This window comes from Podarcis bocagei (genome assembly GCF_964188305.1).
Source record: "Podarcis bocagei genome assembly, chromosome: 9".
NCBI classification, from domain to species: Eukaryota; Metazoa; Chordata; class Lepidosauria; order Squamata; family Lacertidae; genus Podarcis; species Podarcis bocagei.
The window spans coordinates 39,212,121-39,232,062 of NC_138134.1; the positions used below are offsets into that span (position 1 = coordinate 39,212,121).

At 44.2% G+C, this 19,942-nt stretch overlaps 1 protein-coding gene across 1 annotated transcript in view; it reads left to right on the forward strand.

The window, feature by feature from the left end:
* DCHS2 (dachsous cadherin-related 2) overlaps positions 1–19,942 on the forward strand; it is a 116,424-nt gene that overhangs the window by 3,949 nt on the left and 92,533 nt on the right. The window lies entirely within an intron of this gene.

A 19,942-nucleotide genomic window follows, 5' to 3' on the forward strand; every position in this document is an offset into this window, starting at 1 on the left:
CCCAGAAATAGTACCTCGGGTTAAGAACTTTGCTTCAGGATGAGAACAGAAATCGTGCTCCGGCAGCGTGGCTGCAGCGGGAGGCCCCATTAGCTAAAGTGGTGCTTCAGGTTAAGAACAGTTTCAGGTTAAGAACAGGCCTTCGAAACGAATTAAGTACTTAACCTGAGGTACCACTGCAACTGTTTCTGGCCTTTTCATTACACTCCAAATCAGCCTCCTGAGGTGACGTTCTGCCTCAATCTCCCTCTTGGCAGGGCTGGCCCGCCCTTGTCATGTGCAGCATCCATTGCAGAGCAGATTGCCCCTTTTGCATAGCGGCCCAAACTTACTTTGTCTGTGCAGGGATATGTGCAAAGTGTGATCCCGTGTGTGGCAGCAGAGAAGCACAGCTGACTGGCATTTGTGTTGTGGACCTGTGCCCCCGAGGTACCTAGCAACACTCCTGGATGAATGGTTGCAGGCAGTGATGCAACAGTTTCAGCTGGATTCAAACAAAGAGGAGAAAAGGGTGACATCTCCAAGGGATGATTTGGTTTGGCATGATGACAGCCTCTTTGACACTGTATTTTTAAGCAAGTGAGATAGCAGTGACCATTTCCTGGAAAAAAGATTTTTCTCTCTAGGTAGTGATGATCTTGCTGTTGGACCATGGTCTGGCTAAATAGCTTTGCCTTTTAAGTTACACAGTGATTCCTTCACTACATCCTAGTTATTTGCATAATTTAATATTGAGTCTTCAAATAAAAAGATAATTGCTAAGGAAGAATAGTTTCCCCCGGTTATAGCTTCTGTGCTGTTCCTTTCCTTTGTAATTCCTGAATACCATTCTCTCTTGATAAATTGTCTGGCTAAGTTTGGTTATGGAGTGAGAATTGACATTCCTGCATTATCCAAAGAGCAGGTGACTTCATATTTGGGTAGGGTGGTCGCCACTTGCAGCTAATTTTATGTTATCAAAGTATCATGACTCCCTTTTCCATCTTCAAACTTTTGTAAGCTCCTCATGTGTTTCCGTGCGATGCTCTGGTTCGCCAGAAGCGGCTTAGTTATTCTGGCCACATGACCTGGAAGCTGTACGCTGGGTCCCTCAGCCAATAAAGCGAGATGAGCGCTGCAACCCCAGAGTCATCCACGACTGGACCTAATGGTCAGGGGTCCCTTTACCTTTACAAGCTGTGAGACCATCTTATTCTATTGACAAAACCAAAGTTTCAGGGCTAAATTCTGGCCTTGCTTGTAATGTGTGTTGTAGTGGACTTTTAAGTGTACAAAATGCTGAAACTGACTTAATTGCATATGAATAGCTCAGTCCCAGGGACTTGGACTGAATGAGTGAAGTTTAGTACTGTACTGGCGTTTACATTTCCCACCTCCTACAAGCTCAGGCAAACAATTTGCAAGAGATACATGCAAGTGTTAACTGTTCAGTTATGTGCTCTCAGATGATTCACTGATTCCTTAGTGCATCCCTGGGGAGTCCTGTGGCTGTCAAAATGGCCCAGTTTGTTCTGCTCATATGATGATTATGATGGTGACCTACTGTTGCCTCTCTTCATTCTTCTGTTATGCACTACAGTATCAGCACTGCTTACAATGTTTCGGTCCTAGCTTGTGGAAACCTCTGTTTATAAACGAAAAGTGTAGCCATCAGTTCAAGCTCAGCCTAAGCTCAATTAGGCTTTAAATGCAGTTTACAAACTGAAGTGGAGGTGTAGACCTCAGTTCCATTTAAAAGCTCAGTGTTTAGTTCAGTGTTAAAATCTAGGGTGTGAGTTTGAATAAGAGTACATTGAGTCAGATCCTTGCATTCACAGAGATGCTCTATGTAATTGCCATTCATTGTCCTCTGCTTTGATAAAAATCACTATCCCCACAGGACTCAGCTGACCTAAAGGCACCTTTAAATTTCTAATCACAGCTGTCAGCAGCTCAGTAGATCACACTCTTATTTTTAAACGAGGTCCTCTTAATCTAACTCGTGGTAAGCAGAGGTTGTGGGGAGGTATCCAGGGGTATAAAAGTAAGGCAAGCTTATGAGAGACTGTACTTCACTGTGCTTAAGGGAAGCCACAGCTGACAAAGTGTCAAGGTAAACAGTTTAGCAAATGGGCAAGTTAAGGCCCTTTCCAAGAAGAGGTAACCCATCTTACAGACCCCAACTTTGCACGTGAACAAGCCTAATAAACAAACAGTTGTGAAGGTAGAAAGCAAGCCCTGGGCACGAAGGCTATCCAGTGTACCTGTCTGGTGGACAAAAATTACAGGTGTGGGCTTGGTACAATGAGCTCCTGGTTCTCGGGGGACAAATTTGTTCCCTTAGATGGCCAGGTTGTTGGCCTGGAAAAAGTTTGTGGTGTCAATCTGAGGATGAGGAGAATTAGATCCCAGAAGGGCCCATTCACCAAGGGACGCACTGTTACCCTCCTGCACAGAGGATGTGTCATTGGTTTTCGGTGGCCACTAGGCATGTTATCCGAATGCTGTTTCCAGAATCAAAGGTAGCATGCCTCTGAATGTCAGTTGCTGGGGATCAACAGCAGGAGAGGGCAAATGCCCCTTTGTCTTGCTTACGGGTTTCTCAGAAGCATCTCATTGACCACCGTAGGGAATAGGATGCTGAATTAATAATAATAATAAATAAATTTTATTTATATCCCGCCCTCCCCAGCCGAAGCCGGGCTCAGGGTGGCTAACAACAATAAAATAGTACAAGATTCTAAAAACATTTCATTATAAAAATTAATTAAAATCAAATTGTTGGCAACCATTAAGCTAAAATTCTGTGGAGATTGCCAAAGGAGGGAGTCAGGCTGCGCCCTGACCAAAAGCCTGGTGGAACAGCTCTGTCTTACAGGCCCTGCGGAAAGATGTCAAGTCCCTCAGGGCCCTAGTCTCTTGTGACAGAGCGTTCCACCAGATTGGAGCCGCAGCCAAAAAAGCCCTGGCTCTAGTTGAGGCTTTGTCACAATGCCAGCAGCAGTGTGATCCTAGCAGGTAAGGAACTTGTTGGACAAGATCCACATTGCAGGTGTGCATTGGCCAAGAATGTGACTTATGCTATCGATTTCTTTTAAAATATTTTATTGAAGTTTTAAATACAGAGAAACAACTTGGGGTCTGAAGAAGCTAAGCACTTGTACAGGTGGTGTTACGGAACGTATTGCCATTTATTCTGCTATCGGTCTTCACTGCTTTGATGGTAATGATGCTGTTTGGTTGTGGAGGTCTTCCACAGACCTTCCTATTATTGGTCATCCCTTTGCATTGTATGCAAGTCCTATTGACTTACTCCTTGGTAAGCGTGTATAGGGTTGCTGACTTGGTCTCCCTTAATGTATGGCTGTCAGATTCGTCTTCGGAATTGCCCTTAAGCTTGTGGTTGGCAAGAGGTGTGCAGGGCACTGGATCAATAGAATGGAGTAGAAACTACATCAGCAACAGCATGAATGGAGCAGATATATGTGACTGGACAGGCTCCAAACCGAGTGGAGTTATTACCACAGCAGAAAGTCAGGCCAACAATGCACTCTAAAGGAAATATTTCATCAGTAGACGAACACATTACTTGCACAGGGAAAGTTTGAGTAATTTCTATAAGCACAGCCACATGCTAGTTGTTCTTACGCATTTTGAAAGATATTTTCCTTGTCTGTAATTAATGAGCACCATTTGGCAGAAAGGTGGGGTGCAAATTTAACAAATAACTGATATAAACAAATACAGATGTAGTAATTGAATAATTAGGCTCTGCTGTGAATTATGTAACAGTGTTCTCCTAATGTGTTAAGTTTGATAAGGTGGAGCACTGCTCTGAAGCAATCCAGACAAATGCGATAAGATTTTCAGATTTTGAAAGGTTTGTTGGGAGCCTCTGAATGTCATTTGAGCCTCATTTCCTTATCTTTTCAGGTGAACTGTATTGTTTGTTAGTGTGGATGTGGTGTCCTCCATGTATGGCTTCACCTACCTTAATGTAGGTCTGACGATCTTTTTAGCCTTTCCCTGAAAATCTACATATTTAGTTGCTATTGTCAGGAACTTTCTTAACATTCAACCCATATCTACCTGGCTGTTAACTTCAATCTTGCTTCTTGTGACATCAGTGAATCCAGCAATCAGTTGTTCTGTCTTCTAGTATGCTTTTAATTTTTCTATAAACCAGGGGTGGGGAACCTCAGGCCTGGAGGCCAAATGTGGCTTTGCAGGCATCTCTTGGGACCTTCTCTAGGCCAGTCCTGCTCCATGCCTTCCTTGAAAACTTTTGCCTGATTGTCATGTGGTTTTGAGCTGTAGTGATGCATCTTCCTTGTTTGGGTGGAGGTGTGTGTGTGTGTGTGTGTATAAACCTCAGATTCATATTGTACAAAGGTAAGCGTTACATCAATCGCTCCACCTACTTCTGCCTCTGGCTTCACCAACCAATGGCGTACAGTCCCTGGAAGGTTCCCCACAAAGGAATGTTGCCCTTGGATTGAAAGAAGTTCCCTGCTGCTGCCATAAGCTGTTAGCAAATTGTTAAATATTTTCTGTGCTTAACCCCAGGCAGATCCTTCAGCTTTTTGCTTTCAGAATCGCTTTGTAGATCTTTCATGACCCATAAAACTCTCTCTATGATTTAATGTACCAAGCACTTTATCCTGCTTTGTGTGAGCTGATAGAATCTTTCCTAAGTTCGCCAATGGATCTAGAGTGTTCTGTTGGTGATATGTAGATAATATGTTTGTTTTTATGAAGTGTGCTGCCATACAGAATTATAGGGCAGTGGTGGGGAGCCTTTTTCAGCCTGAGGGCATCTTTCTATGATGGGCAACTTTCAAGGGGCTGCATGCCAGCTGTTCCAGCTGTTGGAGTAGGGGGACAACGGTAAAAGTGGGTGAGGCCAGAGGTGAAAGATGGGAGGGGCAACAACTGTGAGTTTTTTTTTTTAAATACTAGGCCGCATTCCAGCTGGACAAAAGCCAGAGGTCTCTCTACCCCCCTCCCCATCTATCTGTGCTGTTACACAAGGCACATTGTCACAGGTTAAGGACACATTTCCAACCAGGCAAAAGCACTTGACGAGGATGCAAAACTGGACCAGTGAGGGGTTTAGTCCTGAGGGCTAAAAAGAGGGAGGCCCAGAAACTGAGGTTCCTCTCCCCTGCTTATAGGGAAACTGCTAGGAATAGGAAATTACACCATCCCCAGGTCTCTAAATGCTGGATTTAGATCTATGTGTGGAAACAAAAGAATTGATGTAGATTCCAGAGATCAATATCAGTGTTGTAGATCTGAGGAGTATTGAAGCCAGTTGCTAATTTATGGTATAAGCCAGAGTTTCGGTGACTTCAGATGCTGCTGCCCACATTCATTGTCCAAAGCCAAAGTGTTGTATTTCCATGGAGAGATGTGTGTGCTACAGATGTGGAAATGCTATAAGCACAGTCCTTTATGGGGGGAGACGGTCTCAGCTTGGGATAGCCTTAATAAGCGTGCAGAAAGGACAGTTCGCTCCTGCTCACTTTCACTTGTTTAGAACATCTGAAGCCACTCAGGCCAGCATTTCTTGTAAGCAGACCTTGAAATCTTGTTAAGATTCAGCTCTATAACTCTAGGAAAGGAGAAGCTGCTCTGGCATCCACCCTTGTTCCTCCTATAAGAATGGAACATTTGCAGTCTACTGAAAAAGAAGGCATGTCTTTCAGCATGAAGATAGTGTGAGGTTTTTACCAATAGGCAGCGCTCAAAGCTTCCAGCAGCACCAATGGAAATAATTTTCAAAATAAAATAAAATAAAAACATGCAAATTATGCATAGTGCTTGCTGTTGGTGAAACCTCTGATCAGAAAAGATTCCATCTGCATGCAATTTTGATATAATCTATTTTCATTTGGGTTCCATGGTGTAAGAGATTTAAAGTAATTTTTTTCTTCTTTAAAAGCAACTGGACAAACTTTAATTGTTGAAAGGCTGCAAATGTTCCAGACAAGAAGGCAGATGATTGTAGGTGGCCTGCGCTCAAGGTATTCCTAGTCTGTCAAAACCATTATGCCCAGGCGCAGCAGTACAGTGGTACCTCGGGTTACATATGCTTCAGGTTACATATGCTTCAGGTTACAGACTCCGCTAACCCAGAAATAGTACCTCGGGTTAAGAACTTTGCTTCAGGATGAGAACAGAAATCGTGCTCCGGCAGTGTGGCAACAGCCCCATTAGCTAAAGTGGTGCTTCAGGTTAAGAACAGTTTCATGTTAAGAATGGACCTCCGGAACGAATTAAATACTTAACCCGAGGTACCACTGTAAATGTATTTCATCACCCCTATTCCTAGTGATTGGACAACTGTCCAGAGCATCTTTGTGAGAGGCATAAGAAGCTGTTGAACCTCTAAGTGACAGACAGCATAGATACTTGTGCTTATTGCTCCTGTCATTATGTGTGTGTATGTATTGGAAAGGTTTCTGAATCTGGGAGACTCATGGAATATGAAATAGAGCCCTGGGTAACAGTTTTGTAGCCTCTTTGTGCCATGCCTTTGTGCAATAAGGTTTTAATTGTACCTCTTGAACAATAAGTAGGGGTTTCTTTTTGTTTGTAGATTTTCATAATTAAAAATTGAGCATTTTTGCTTTTGTAGTTTTTATACTTTAAAAAAACCAAGCCTTTTAGATGAATGGCAAATTTATTAATTTCCCCCCTGAGCATCTCAGAATTCCATTGAACTTGCTCCATGCTATTACTATTAGATTAATAACGTTAATCGGATTAATAATGAAATATCTGGGTGTTGTTGTTTTTTTGCCAAACTAATGCAAATACTTAAACAGGGAGAAATCATTGATTCCAATGGGTGTGGGGCAATGCTCTGCTCATTGCTCATTCTATGCTGTGTCACTTGGTACCCTAATTTACATTTTACTGAATTCCCTGGTCCATGACTTGAATTAAGGTTCAATCAATTGGCTGCGGCAATATGACCTTCCCAAGGTCATTCTGTTTTCTGCTTACAAGCCAATCTTTTCTTGTCACCGTAGTCTTGATAAACACACATTTTGAAGTGGAATTAAAAGACAGCCAAATATATCTCATTAGCATTCCCCCCCCCTGAAGTTAAATAAATCTTCCACGTCTGCATTAAATCTTTCTTGTGGTGCTTTTATACATGCACAGTGACATTTGACCCATTGTTTCAGCTTGGCATTAGCGACCATGTATTGAGGAAAAAGTGCTGAAGCTGATTCATTTTGTTTCAGGCAGTGTTCTTTTAAAAAATACAATAAATTTAATGGGAGTAGTTGTGATATGATTTCAGGTTCGTTGTTACAACTTCCAGAGGGGTAATTTGTTGCAGTAGAAACAATAAAGTCTTCTTGTACTTTAAATATTAATTACATTGCCCAGGACCCAATTTCCTATTGAGCCACCTTTTCCTGCATTAATCCACCTGTTGATTGAAATCCTGCTACCTAAGTATGGTGGGTGGTGACCAGGCAAGGAACCTTTCTCACTTTCAGAATGGCCTTCCATGAAGGCCCACCAAGCTTCCTCATTACTATCATTTAGATGCCAAGAGAACACATTTCTGTTTCCCCAGCTTTTTAAGTATGGCTAATGTTTGCATTTTTAACTGAGAGCAGCATTGATCTTTTACTATCAGTTTGAATGGACTGTTGCTATATAGTATGCTGTGTGTATTATTTGTTTAATTATTTGCTCTTTTTATGGTACTTCTGTTATATCTTACTACAGTGGTACCTCGGGTTACATACGCTTCAGGTTACATACTCTTCAGGTTACAGACTCTGCTAACCCAGAAATAGTACCTCAGGTTAAGAACTTTGCTTCATGATGAGAATAGAAATCGTGCTGCGGCGGCACGATGGCAGCGGGAGACCCCATTAGCTAAAGTGGTGCTTCAAGTTAAGAACAGTTTCAGGTTAAGAATGGACCTCCAGAACGAATAAAGTACTTAACCCGAGGTACCACTGTACTTTGTTAGCTGTGCTGGAAACCTACGTTTATATATTTAAGATTTATTTTTTTGCACTATAGTTCTGCTTCATCAGATGTAACCATACCATGTTATGGTTGGTTTAGAGCAGGGGTTCGTGGTCTGCAAGCCTCATGCTGGTGGTCTGTGGAGTGTCCGTGAAGAAAGGTGAGAGGATCAGCAACCCCACCATTCTGAGGTTTTACACTGTATGTTGTTGCAGGATAGAACTAGGTTTTCATCATCCCCACTGCAGTTGGCAGGGCGGTCTGCATTCCCCTTGTCTCATGCTGCCTTTTCTTTCTGAGTCTACTTCATTTTGGAGGCAGGAAAGATTACTGGACGTGGAAAGTCCCTGAGAGGAGCGAAAATGGTAGCAGTGTCCTTTGTCATCTAACCCTAGAAGGCAGGTGGCTGGCATTCAAGAAGGTTGTACTTACATGTTTTCTCCATGAGTGGCATCTGTTCTGGTGCTTCTGGTTCTGGTGGCTCTTCCTACTCTTCCTTTCAATGTTGGTGCACGTGTTCCAGGGGCCTGTCAGTCAGTCATTCAGACAAGCAAGGGCTTGAGAAACTGTGCTGTTAATTCCCAATTGCAACTGTGGTCGCTCCAATCTTATGTCGTACAAGTGTCCTCCCCCTTTAAGGTATTGTGGTTCTCCCCCTGCACTTCAAAGTGGAAATTTCCTTTCTTCCTCAAGAGTCTGGATGTTCTCAATGTGAATGGTATTGTCTACGTCAAGGGACTAAGATAACAAGGGATAAAACTAATGAGATGTTTCAGAGCTGCAAACCATGACGCTTGCAAGTAAGCACTATAGAACAACTATTAGGCTTCCTTTTGAGGAAAGGTGCATGGGATCAAGCTTCTAAGGCTGCAGTCCTATACACACCTACAACTGATCTTGGTGGAGCCTATTTCCAAGTAAATACTCATGGCATCAGTGTAACAGAATTCAGATTCTAATCCAACAAAATGCAATAGAAATAAAAGAGGCAATAAAAATTCAACTACAGCATTCAGCACAGTGCATTACAATTGCTACAATAGACAGAAAATTCATCAAGTGGTCTGCCAACAATTTTCAAGTGGTCCATGGGCGGTGAAGGAAATCACTGGTTTAGAGATATTACATCCTCGTCTCTAGTTTGGACTGTGGGCTAGTGAGGTCTGGGAGGCTTCAGGTTGGATTGTTGGCTGCTAGAGCTGGGTGTTGGCAAAAGGTATGACAGTTTCATTTCTTGGGATGCTCTTTAAAGCAGTATTTTTTGGCAATTACTGACAACAGAAGTTAGTCCAAATCTGCCTGTTTCCTGAAACTTCAGCTTTACACTATGTAAGCTTTGCCATTATTGTCACTCCTACCGTGGCAACAAATTCATGTTAAACGTTCTCTATTTCTAAGAGCAGTGATTTAAAAAAATTCAGCTTAGGGGAATGGGAAAGCTGAATAGGATTCAGGATTGATCTTCAGTTTAGTTGATACTATTTTTTTACCTCTCTTTCTCTCTCTGTTTTTCATGGGCAGTAATTACTACAGGGGTTTGCAACAGTATTATGCTGTGCTTCTGTTGATAAGCTATACAGGGCAGTCATGGCCGGAACAAAGACCTGTTTTCTTCCTAAAACTCCAAGCCCACCTTCTTAAGTCAGTGCAAATGAACTTGAGCTGATGCAAAATCATGGTTCAAGAGGCAGAGACAATTGTCCGCAGTACTCCATGAACCATAAACTAGGATGATCTGCACACACATGTAATAATAATTATTATTATAATAATAAATAATTTATTTGTACCCCACCTATCTGACTGGGTTGGCCCAGCCACTCTGGGTAGCTTCCAAAAGAAAAACATAATGGAATATTCAGTCAGCTGCTACTTGCGAAACCCGTCTTCTTCTAGGGCTGTTATGAAATCTGTCCTCCAGTTTCTTAGAAATTTTCTTCCTTGGCCAAAGGGGCTTCTATTTTCGTACCTCATTCTTGTGGCACTGAGTTTTGAACTTGCCTTAGTGATGTGAGGTGGGTAAAAGTGGTGTGTGTGTTTTCTTTCTTTCTAGTAAATACTTCTCTAGCACTCTGTAGCTTTCTTGGCTGTCCAGACTTCCTGAACTGAAAAAAAGAAGAAGAGTTTGGATTTGATATCCCACCTTTCACTCCCCTTCAGGAGTCTCAAAGCGGCTAACATTCTCCTTTCCCTTCCTCCCCTACAACAAACACTCTGTGAGGTGAGTGGGGCTGAGAGACTTCACAGAAGTGTGACTGGCCCAAGGTCACCCAGCAGCTGCATGTGGAGGAGCGGAGACACGAACCCGGTTCACCAGATTACGTGACTACCGCTCTTAACCACTACACCACACTGGCTCTGTGAGAGTAGTTAACTCATGATGTCTTCCCCTCCACTTTGATTGCCGTAGGGGCATCTGTGGAGGCTGCAGAGTAGTGGGATGAATTGTAAAATGAAATAAAGGATCCCCACAAATTCTCCACTCATGAGAAGTTCACTGAATTTCCCCCTCCTCTTTGATACTTTTAAAATGCAATTTATTTGTTTACTAACTGATGCAGAATGGTTGGTGGGGAGAATGCAGGAGACATTTTTGGCACAATGCTACCTTCATTAATCTCCAGTTATCTCTGTTTAATCTTTACTCCAGATTGGAGAGTTCACAGGCACACAGATGGTGGGCCTCTTTCCTCCCCTCAACTTTTTCTGAGTTGATTTCTGCCCCAGTTGATGACAAGCTCTGGCTTCGTTTGTCATAACCTGGGGAAAGAGAGAAGAGGCATGGGTAGATCTTTCTTTTTTTAAGTGTTTGTAGTCTGGACCATAGGTATTTGCTGGACTGGACTGATTAACAGTATGCTTCATTTAACAGAATCCAACCCTGGGTTCCTGAGCATCTTTTGTACACTGTTTATGTCCTCATTGCCTCAAGATTATTTACCTGATCCAAATCTGAGACAGGCATTCCACTTGAACATGTGTCCTTGCAACCTCTGCAAGCTTGTGTGTGAGAGGGAAGTACTTCATTTTTTCTTCTTCATGTGCCCGAAATAAGCTATGATAAACTTCATCCCTGAGGAAAGGAACTAAGAACTAATTAAACCCAGCACTTTAGAAGGTAAACAAACAGAAATAAAAAAGAGGAATTGGAAAAACAGCAATGGCACCAAATAATAAACAGAAATTGATGGTCTCTTGAACATTTCATGGTATGCACAGAAACAACAAATAAGACTTTATTAACAATTCTAATAAAGGCAGCTGATGTTCATAATGCTAATGTCAGCCAGGTCAGCATGGGTAATAAGTTTGCCTTTTATCTTAGAAATTTGTTCTAGATTGACAGCCTGAGCAGAAACCCAAAGCTATTATTCTTTCTAAATGAGGGCTACAGAACATTTGCTGTAGCTGTTCTGCAGCTGTGGAACAGAGTATATGATCAATAGGAAAACAATGTCCTTCTGGTGACATGTTTGATGAGCACCTAGACACATTGACTGACTCATTAAGTAAGTTTGACTCTGCATCTCACCTCTATTCCTAAAGCAGGAGTAGGGAAGTAGATCTGGCTGGTGGGCTGGATCCTTATCTTTCCCCATCTCCTGCAGGTCAAGTATGACAGGTGAGGGTGGCTACCTATCAATCACGTGAAGTCATAACGATATCACAAGTCGAGCATGTTAAACCAGCAACAAAGCCATAAAATTATTTTGCTTCATTTCTAAAACAAATTTAGTAAAATAGCAAAAATAAATGCTTTTTTTCTTTTTTAAAAAATGAGAAAATAAATAAATTTATTTATTTTCTAAATAGCTCATGCTCACAGGTCCCCCGCCTCCATTAAAAACCAGCATCTGGGAATCTTGTTCTTCCTCCATACTCCAAAATCCTGTATGGAGTAGTTTGGTAAAATGATGTTTACTATACATTTGTAAAGTAATTTATGTACAGGCTGTGATATACTTTCACTTCTGAATAGTCTTTGAAATGTTATGAGACACAGTAAAAAGTAACATGTTTTATCTTATGCCAATAACCACTCAGTCTAATGACGTATGTGGGGATGTGATAGCTTTTGTATGAAGGCAACCATAAAATGTATTGTATGACACATGGATTTTTAATACTGGTTTAGTTAATTTAAGGAATCATAAACTCCGTGATAGAATAGACGTATTATATAGGATCCAGCCCACAAAACTGTTAAAGCTGAACTATTAGCATGTGAGATCAGGACTGGAGAAATTGCCTATGAGCTGGTATAAAAATGTGATGGGGTCAGCTCTGCTCCAGAATCTGTTTTTGGTTTTTTTAAAAAAGGAAAATGTGTAGGCACCATCCCCGTCAAGAAAGCATTTAATTAATTAATTAATATATTTATATACCACTTTTCTCCCAAGTTGGGATTCAAGGTGCCTTGCAATGTGTAAAATACAAAGCAATAAAAACAAACTAGCTGAAAACAATAATTAAAATACATCAAAACGCACTTAAAATTAGCATTGTCTGACCTTAATTGCCGAAGGCCTGTCTGAATAAGAAAGTCTTAGGCTGCTGGAAGAAGGATAACCAAGAGGGAGCCAGTCTAACCTCTCTTGGGAGGGAATTCCATAATACGGGATGAGCCACAGAAGAGGCTCTCCCTTATGTCATCACCAGCCATGCTTCTGATGTTGATGAGAATGAGAGAATGTGCTCAACGGAGGATTTTAGCACCTCGGCAGGTTGGTATAGGGAGCGATTCTAGCAGTGATTCTCCGGGTTCTCTGGCAGCAGTTTTCCCCTGGCTTACCTGGAGGCACTAAGGAGTGAACCTGGGATCTTTTGCAACCAAAACATGTGCTTTACCACAGAGCTATGGCTCTTCCCCAGCCCCACCACTAGAATTTCTTCCACTGGTATATTTCTGAATCCAATCCATTCTTAAGTTTCAGGAAGACAGAGCAATTCTCCTCTATAATAAACCTAAGATTTTTATTATTTTGGTATGATTTTCTTTTGCTTATTGTGTTTAGAGTTTATATCAGGCATAAGAAGAAGAGTTTGGCTTTGATATCCCGCCTTTCACTCCCCTTCAGGAGTCTCAAAGCGGCTAACAATCTCCTTTCCCTTCCTCCCCCACAACAAACACCCTGTGAGGTGAGTGGGGCTGAGAGACTTTAAAGAAGTGTGACTGGCCCAAGGTCACCCAGCAGCTGCATGTGGAGGAGCGGGGAATCGAACCCGGTTCCCCAGATTACGAGACTACCGCTCTTAACCACTACACCACACTGGCTCTTAACCACTACACCACACTGCATAGGCAAACTTGGCCCTCCAGATGTTTTGGGACTACAACTCCCATCACCCCTAGCTAACAGGATCAGTGGTCAGGGATGATGGGAACTGTAGTCTCAAAACACCTGGAGAGCTGAGTTTGCCTATGCCTGGTTTATATTATACATAATTAAGGGTTTTTTTTATTGGTGGTGATAAAGCCTCTTGCTTAGCTTCCCTTGCACTATGGTGAAGGGAGCGGAAGGCACAAGTGCCTTTTCCCATCATTTGATGGTACTTTCACTGACCCTGGTTTATACATTTCTCCAATAGCCAGTCAGATCCTGCTGGAGGGCAGGGCAGTTATATGAGGATGAGGCTAGGAGAGCAGGGGGCAAAGAAAGCATTAGGCCAGGGCTGGGGAACCTATAGTCACCCAGTTGTTGTCTGCCAACATTACCAGTGGTCAGGAATGGCAGGAGTTGTGGCCCTTCAGTTGCTATTGGATTCCCAAGTTTCCAACCCCTGTTCTAGGCCATGGAAGGACTGCTTTATGCACAGTGAAGTTGTTGACATTAGCTGCTATTTTGAGGGTCCAGAAGCCCAAAAGGCCCAAAACGGTCGGGATACATTGATGTATTTCTCTCACTGTTCACATAGCCCTGTTAGGTTGCCATGTTTTTCAGTTCATGGTATATGATTTGTGACTTCTGTTATGTCTGCTCATGACATAAGCACAAGGTCACTGTGCAGCCCATGTCACATCATGTTTTGATGATGATGTGTTACCATTACTGTTGGCGTGCTTCTCACAAAGTAGCTTTCACACTGTTTCCCCTCTAATGCATTGGCATCTAGGACACTGTTATTTATATAAATATGCTGCAAATGTGTGCCCTACCAGAATGGATTCAGCAAAGTTCAGTTATTCATGAAATTAGAATGTTTTTAAAGAATTCTCTTCCTGAAAATGTAGACCCAAACCCAATATTCTTTGTACTCTTCTTCCTTATCACTTCTGCTGTGCTTCTGAGAGTGCAAAGTGCTTTATTTTTTTTTTTTAGCAATTAGACTCTTCAGACTTTTTGGAGATGAAGGAATTCTTGAACTCGTCATCATTATTATTTTTCTGCCCGCAGAAGCAAAGGACCGATAAAGCCTGAATTTGCAAAGCATATTCGTTTGTATTCCTAAGACGAAGGTTTTCAGTGTCCATTAAATATTTTGCTGACTTAGTGAATCTAGATTAATGGCTAAAAATAGAGTTTTGAGAGAAGTGGGCAGGAAAGGCTTTGATTAGGTGAAGAAGAGGAAATACGATGGATGATGAGTCTTCCACAGTTAGCGCTTAAAAAAGACAAATCTCCCTGGAGAATTCCACATTCTTTTAGTGTGCCATAAATGTCAGGCGCAGTCGAGACCACAGAAAATGGATAGTATGGAACGTTCCTAGTTTTGCCTTAAAGAAAGAAGGCTGAATTCTGTAACTGAGTAACAGTGATAATATTCTTTTCCTATATTTATATTTTCCCCAAGAGGCATAATAGGCAGTCAAAAGCTGTTGGGTTTTTTATTTATTTATATACATTTGTAATCTTTGAGCTGGAGGAGACTCTTGAGAGTCCCATGGACTGCAAGAAGACCAAACCTATCCATTCTGAAGGAAATCAGCCCTGAGTGCTCACTGGAAGGACAGATCCTGAAGCTGAGGCTCCAATACAGTGGTGCCTCGCAAGACGAAATTAATTCGTTCCGCAAGTCTCTTCGTCTTGCGAGCTTTTCGTCTTGCGATGCACGGTTTCCCATAGGATTGCATTGAAAATCAATTAATGCGTTCCTAGGGAAACCGCCTTCAGACCAGGTCCGGGGACAGTCTGTCCCTGGACCTCTACTGAAGGCTGGGGGGGGGACAAGGGCTTTTCTTCCCACCTCCAGCATTTTAAAAAACCCCGGGACAGTGGAGGACTTCTCCGCTGTCCGGGCGATCTTAAAATGCTGGCGGGCGGCATTTTAAAATCGCCCCGGACAGCGGAGGACTTCTCCGCTGTCCGGGGCGATTTAAAAGCCCCTGGGAAGGCAGGCAGGGGGGACAAATACTTTCGCCCCCTGCCCGCCTTCAGAAGGTGTTCCCACCCCCCCGCCCGGCTTCGCAGCAGCGCTACGAAGCCCGGCAGCTGGGGCAGGTGCTCCCGCCCCCCTCCCCCCTTCGGAACAGCGTTCCGAAGTGGGGCGGATGGGGCAGCTGTTCCCGCCCCCCTCCCCCCTTCGGAACAGCGTTCCGAAGTGGGGCGGATGGGGCAGCTGTTCCCGCCCCCTCCCCCCTTCGGAACAGCGTTCCGAAGTGGGGCGGATGGGGCAGCTGTTCCCGCCCCCCCTCCCCCCTTCGGAACAGCGTTCCGAAGTGGGGCGGATGGGGCAGCTGTTCCCGCCCCCCTCCCCCCTTCGGAACAGCGTTCCGAAGTGGGGCGGATGGGGCAGCTGTTCCCGCCCCCCCTCCCCCCTTCGGAACAGCGTTCCGAAGTGGGGCGGCTGGGGCAGCTGTTCCCTCCCCCCCTCCCCCCTTCGGAACAGCGTTCCGAAGGGGGGCGGCTGGGGCAGCTGTTCCCGCCCCCCCTCCCCCCTTCGGAACAGCGTTCCGAAGTGGGGTGGATGGGGCAGCTGTTCCCGCCCCCTCCCCCCTTCGGAACAGCGTTCCGAAGTGGGGCGGATGGGGCAGCTGTTCCCGCCCCCCCTCCCCCCTTCGGAACAGCGTTCCGAAGGGGGGCGGATGGGGCAGTTGTTCCCGCCCCCCCTCCCCCCTTCGGAACAGCGTTCCGAAGTGGGGCGGCTGGGGCAGCTGTTCCCGCCCCCCGCTTCGGAACAGCGTTTTAAAATGCTGGGGGTCGGCAGCGAACGCTCCCGACCCCCAGCATTTTAAAATCTCCCCGGGACAGGGGGAGATTTTAAAATGCTGGGGGTCGGCATCGCTTCGCTCCCGACTCCCAGCATTTTAAGATCTCCCCGGGACACGGGGAGATTTTAAAATGCTGGGGGTCGGCAGCGCTTCGCTCCCGCCCGCCAGCATTTTAAGATCGCCCGGGGCAGGCGGGGGGAAGGCAGGCGGGGGGGAGCAAAGACTTTTGCCCCCCGCCGGCCTTCAGAAGAGGTCCTCTTCTGAAGGCCGGCTGTGGGCGAAAGTCTTTGCTCCCGACCGCCAGCATTTCCCTATGGGCTTTCGTCTTGCGATGCAAGCCCATAGGGAAATTCGTCTTGCGAAGCGCCTCCAAAACAGAAAACCCTTTCGTCTTGCGGGTTTTCCGTCTTGCGAGGCATTCGTCTTGCGGGGTACCACTGTACTTTGGCCACCTCATGAGAAGAGAAGTCTCCCTGGAAAAGACCCTGGTGCTGGGAAAGACTGAGGGCATAAGGAGAAGGGGACGACAGAGGATGAGATGGTTGGACAGTGTTCTCGAAGCTACCAGCATGAGTTTGACCAAACTGCAGGAGGCAGTGGAAGACAGGCGTGCCTGGCGTGCACTGGTCCATGGGGTCACGAAGAGTCGGACACGACTAAACGACTAAACAACAAATCTTTGAGCTCTTAGCAACATGTACCTTAGAAGAGTTCAGGGGTGGATGAGTTCAGAGATTGTAGCAAGTATTTTCTTTCAGGGGGGGGGAATGGGAGTATTCAAGCCCATCTGGAGGTGCAAGTAGACTTTGTTAGGAAAAATACAGGGCTCCTTACATTAATGCTATGCTTTTAATTACCCTCCCCCCACCCATTTCCCATTAGCTCTGCCAGTGTGGGGTTTGGATCATTTGCTCAGCCTTTAAAGTCACTCTTCTCCAGCTCAGGAATTATCCCCCTTTAATTGCCTCTCACATTTCATGGACCGAGTCAGGTACTTGCTTTGATTTAGCAGAGAAGAGTATTGGATCTCTTAAGAATTCTAACAGCACTATTTCACACGCATTTGTGTTCAGGAGGTTGCTTCGGGATTTGGAATGAAGTGGTGCCATCAATATGCTGATTACATCCTATTTTGTTTCTCTTTTTCGCTGGATCCAGAGTTGAGAGCAATGGATATCCAATACAGTGGTGCCTCGCAAGACGAAATTAATTCGTTCCGCAAGTTTTTTCTTCTTGCGAGTTTTTCGTCTTGCGAAGCACCGTTTCCCATAGGAATGCATTGAAAATCAATTAATGCGTTCCTATGGAAACCGCTTGCCAGGCTGGCGGTGCGGAGAAGGGCTTTTCTCCCCACCGCAAGCCTTCAGGACAGGTAAGGGAACAGAGGGGAAGGGGCGCAGCGCTTCTCCTCTGTTCCCGGGGCTTGCGGTGGGAGGAGGGTTTTTCCTCCCCACCGCCAACATTCAGAACAGCATTCTGAATGTTGGCGGTGGAAAGGAAAACCCTCCTCCCACCGCAAGTCTTCAGGACAGCCTTCTGAAGGCTGGCGTGGGGAGAAGGTCTCTCCGCCCCACCACCAGCCTTCGGAGGAGCCTTCCGAAGGCTGGCGGCGGGAGGAGGTCTCTCTGCCCCACCGCCAGCCTTCGGAGGAGGTCCGAGGACAGTGGGGAAGACGTGCTGCAGTTCCCCGCTGTCCCGGAGATTTCCCTATGGGCTTTCGTCTTGCGAAGGAAGCCATAGGGAAATTCGTTTTGCGAAGTGCCTCCAAAATGGAAAACCCTTTCGTCTAGCGGGTTTTCCGTCTTGCGAGGCGTTCGTCTTGCGGGGCACCACTGTACAGGGATCAGTGGGTCAGGAGGATGCTGTTTAACCTGTGTTGGGTGGTGGTTATATGTGATCTGTTCTGAAAAATTAGAATCATCTTCCAGGTGCGATTTAGCATGTTAAGTATTAACCAAAAGCTCTAAATGGCCAAGACCTCAGATTATTTGAAGGACTGTCTGCTCCCTTTCAACCTGCCTGGTACTTAGGCCTTAAAAAATCAACAACACCCAAAGTAGTTCTGATCTTTTAACCTTTTACCACCAGCCTTTAGAAGGTAAGGCAGATGTTGACAGAAGAAACCTATAACTCACACACCCTAGGCATCTTGCCAAACAATGTTTAATTAAGGCAATGCTGCTATTATTTAATTATTTTAAAGAGTTTTTTTATTAATATTATTCGTTTAGACGTCAAGTGAATATGGTACAATTGCATCTTCACAATAGGGATGTGGGATTGGACATGTTTTGTTTCATTTAAAAAAGCTGTTTTAGAAATGCCATCTTATAGCTATTTTGCCTTGTAAAGATTATGGAATTATGAAATATGCTGACCAAAAATGATGAGTAAAAGGTAAAGGTAAAGGACCCCTGGACGGTTAAGTCCAGTCAAAGGCGACTCTGGGGTTGCAGGACTCATCTCACTTTCAGGCCGAGGGAGCTGGCGTTCGTCCACAGACAGCTTTCCGGGTCATGTGGCCAGCATGACTAAACCACTTCTGGTGCAACAGAACACTGTGACAGAAACCAGAGTGCACGAAAACACCGTTTACCTTTCTGCCACAACGGTACCTATTTATCTACTTGCACTGGCATACTTTCAAACTTCTAGGTTGGCAGGAGCTGGGACAGAGCAACAGGAGCTCACTCCGTCATGGGGATTCGAACCGCCAACCTCCCGATCGGCAAGCCCAAGAGGCTCAGTGGTTTAGACCACAGCACCACCCACTGCAATGATCAGTATAAAACAAAAGTATTTAATTCTACTGGTCTATGTACCCTGGACATATATGGTCCTTAGCACTGCAGTTTTGTCCTGGGAGATTTCTTTCCAATCTTACATTATCCTGCTATAGCAACCTTGGATTACCCCCCCTTTTTTTGTCCAGCCATGAAAATCCTTACATTGTTTTTCTTAGTTTTGTCTGCTGGAAACTTTGCCATGTAAACACCGTTGCTGGTAGGAAACCCTTTACTTTCTACATAGCTTTGAAGAACCATGGGTGCAACTAAATTAAGACCACTACTTTTGAAAACTACTTCCTCTTAAGAAAAAAAGATGTTTTTGAAAAATTGTCCCTTATCAAAGTTTGAAAATGGTTGTGGCCATTCATCTCTGGTTTTCTTGTCTCTTCCATTTCCTCTTTTGGGGCCAAACAAAACATTTAAAAAATGTAAACCAGACTTTGCTAATTCTTAAGATTTCTGTTGCTTACAATCCAAACTTTTCCATAAAGGTCAGAATATTTTTAGACCTGTGTACTTGAAATAGTCTCTTCACTTTGAAGTTTGGATTATTTTAAGCATGAAGCTGTTAATAGTATTGCAACTCCTTTTTTATATACAGAACAAGCAAATGTATGAATTTACAGACCTGACACATGTCTTAGTCTCCTGCGGTGACCTTGGAAGGCTTTTCTATCATGTTTTTCTTCCCCCCTTATGTAGAGAATTGGATTGTCATGCTTGTGTCTGCTTCACTTCCAGTGACGGTACTTACATCTGGTACTTGGAAAAGGGTGATGGGAAGGGCAGTTATTTAAACCTCCTAGACATGCTTGAGACAAACAACTTGTGTATGCTTTATTGTTCTTACCAATAAAAACAAATGCATATGGTTCAATGTAATTTCCAAAGTACTGGATGTACATTTCCACGCACAGAAACTATTTAAAGCTGTTGCACATTGAGTTGTTTTTTCTGTACATTCCATTTGTCCTTTGCTTTGAAAGTGCCGATAGACCTGAAAATAGCCGTCCAGAAATTATTC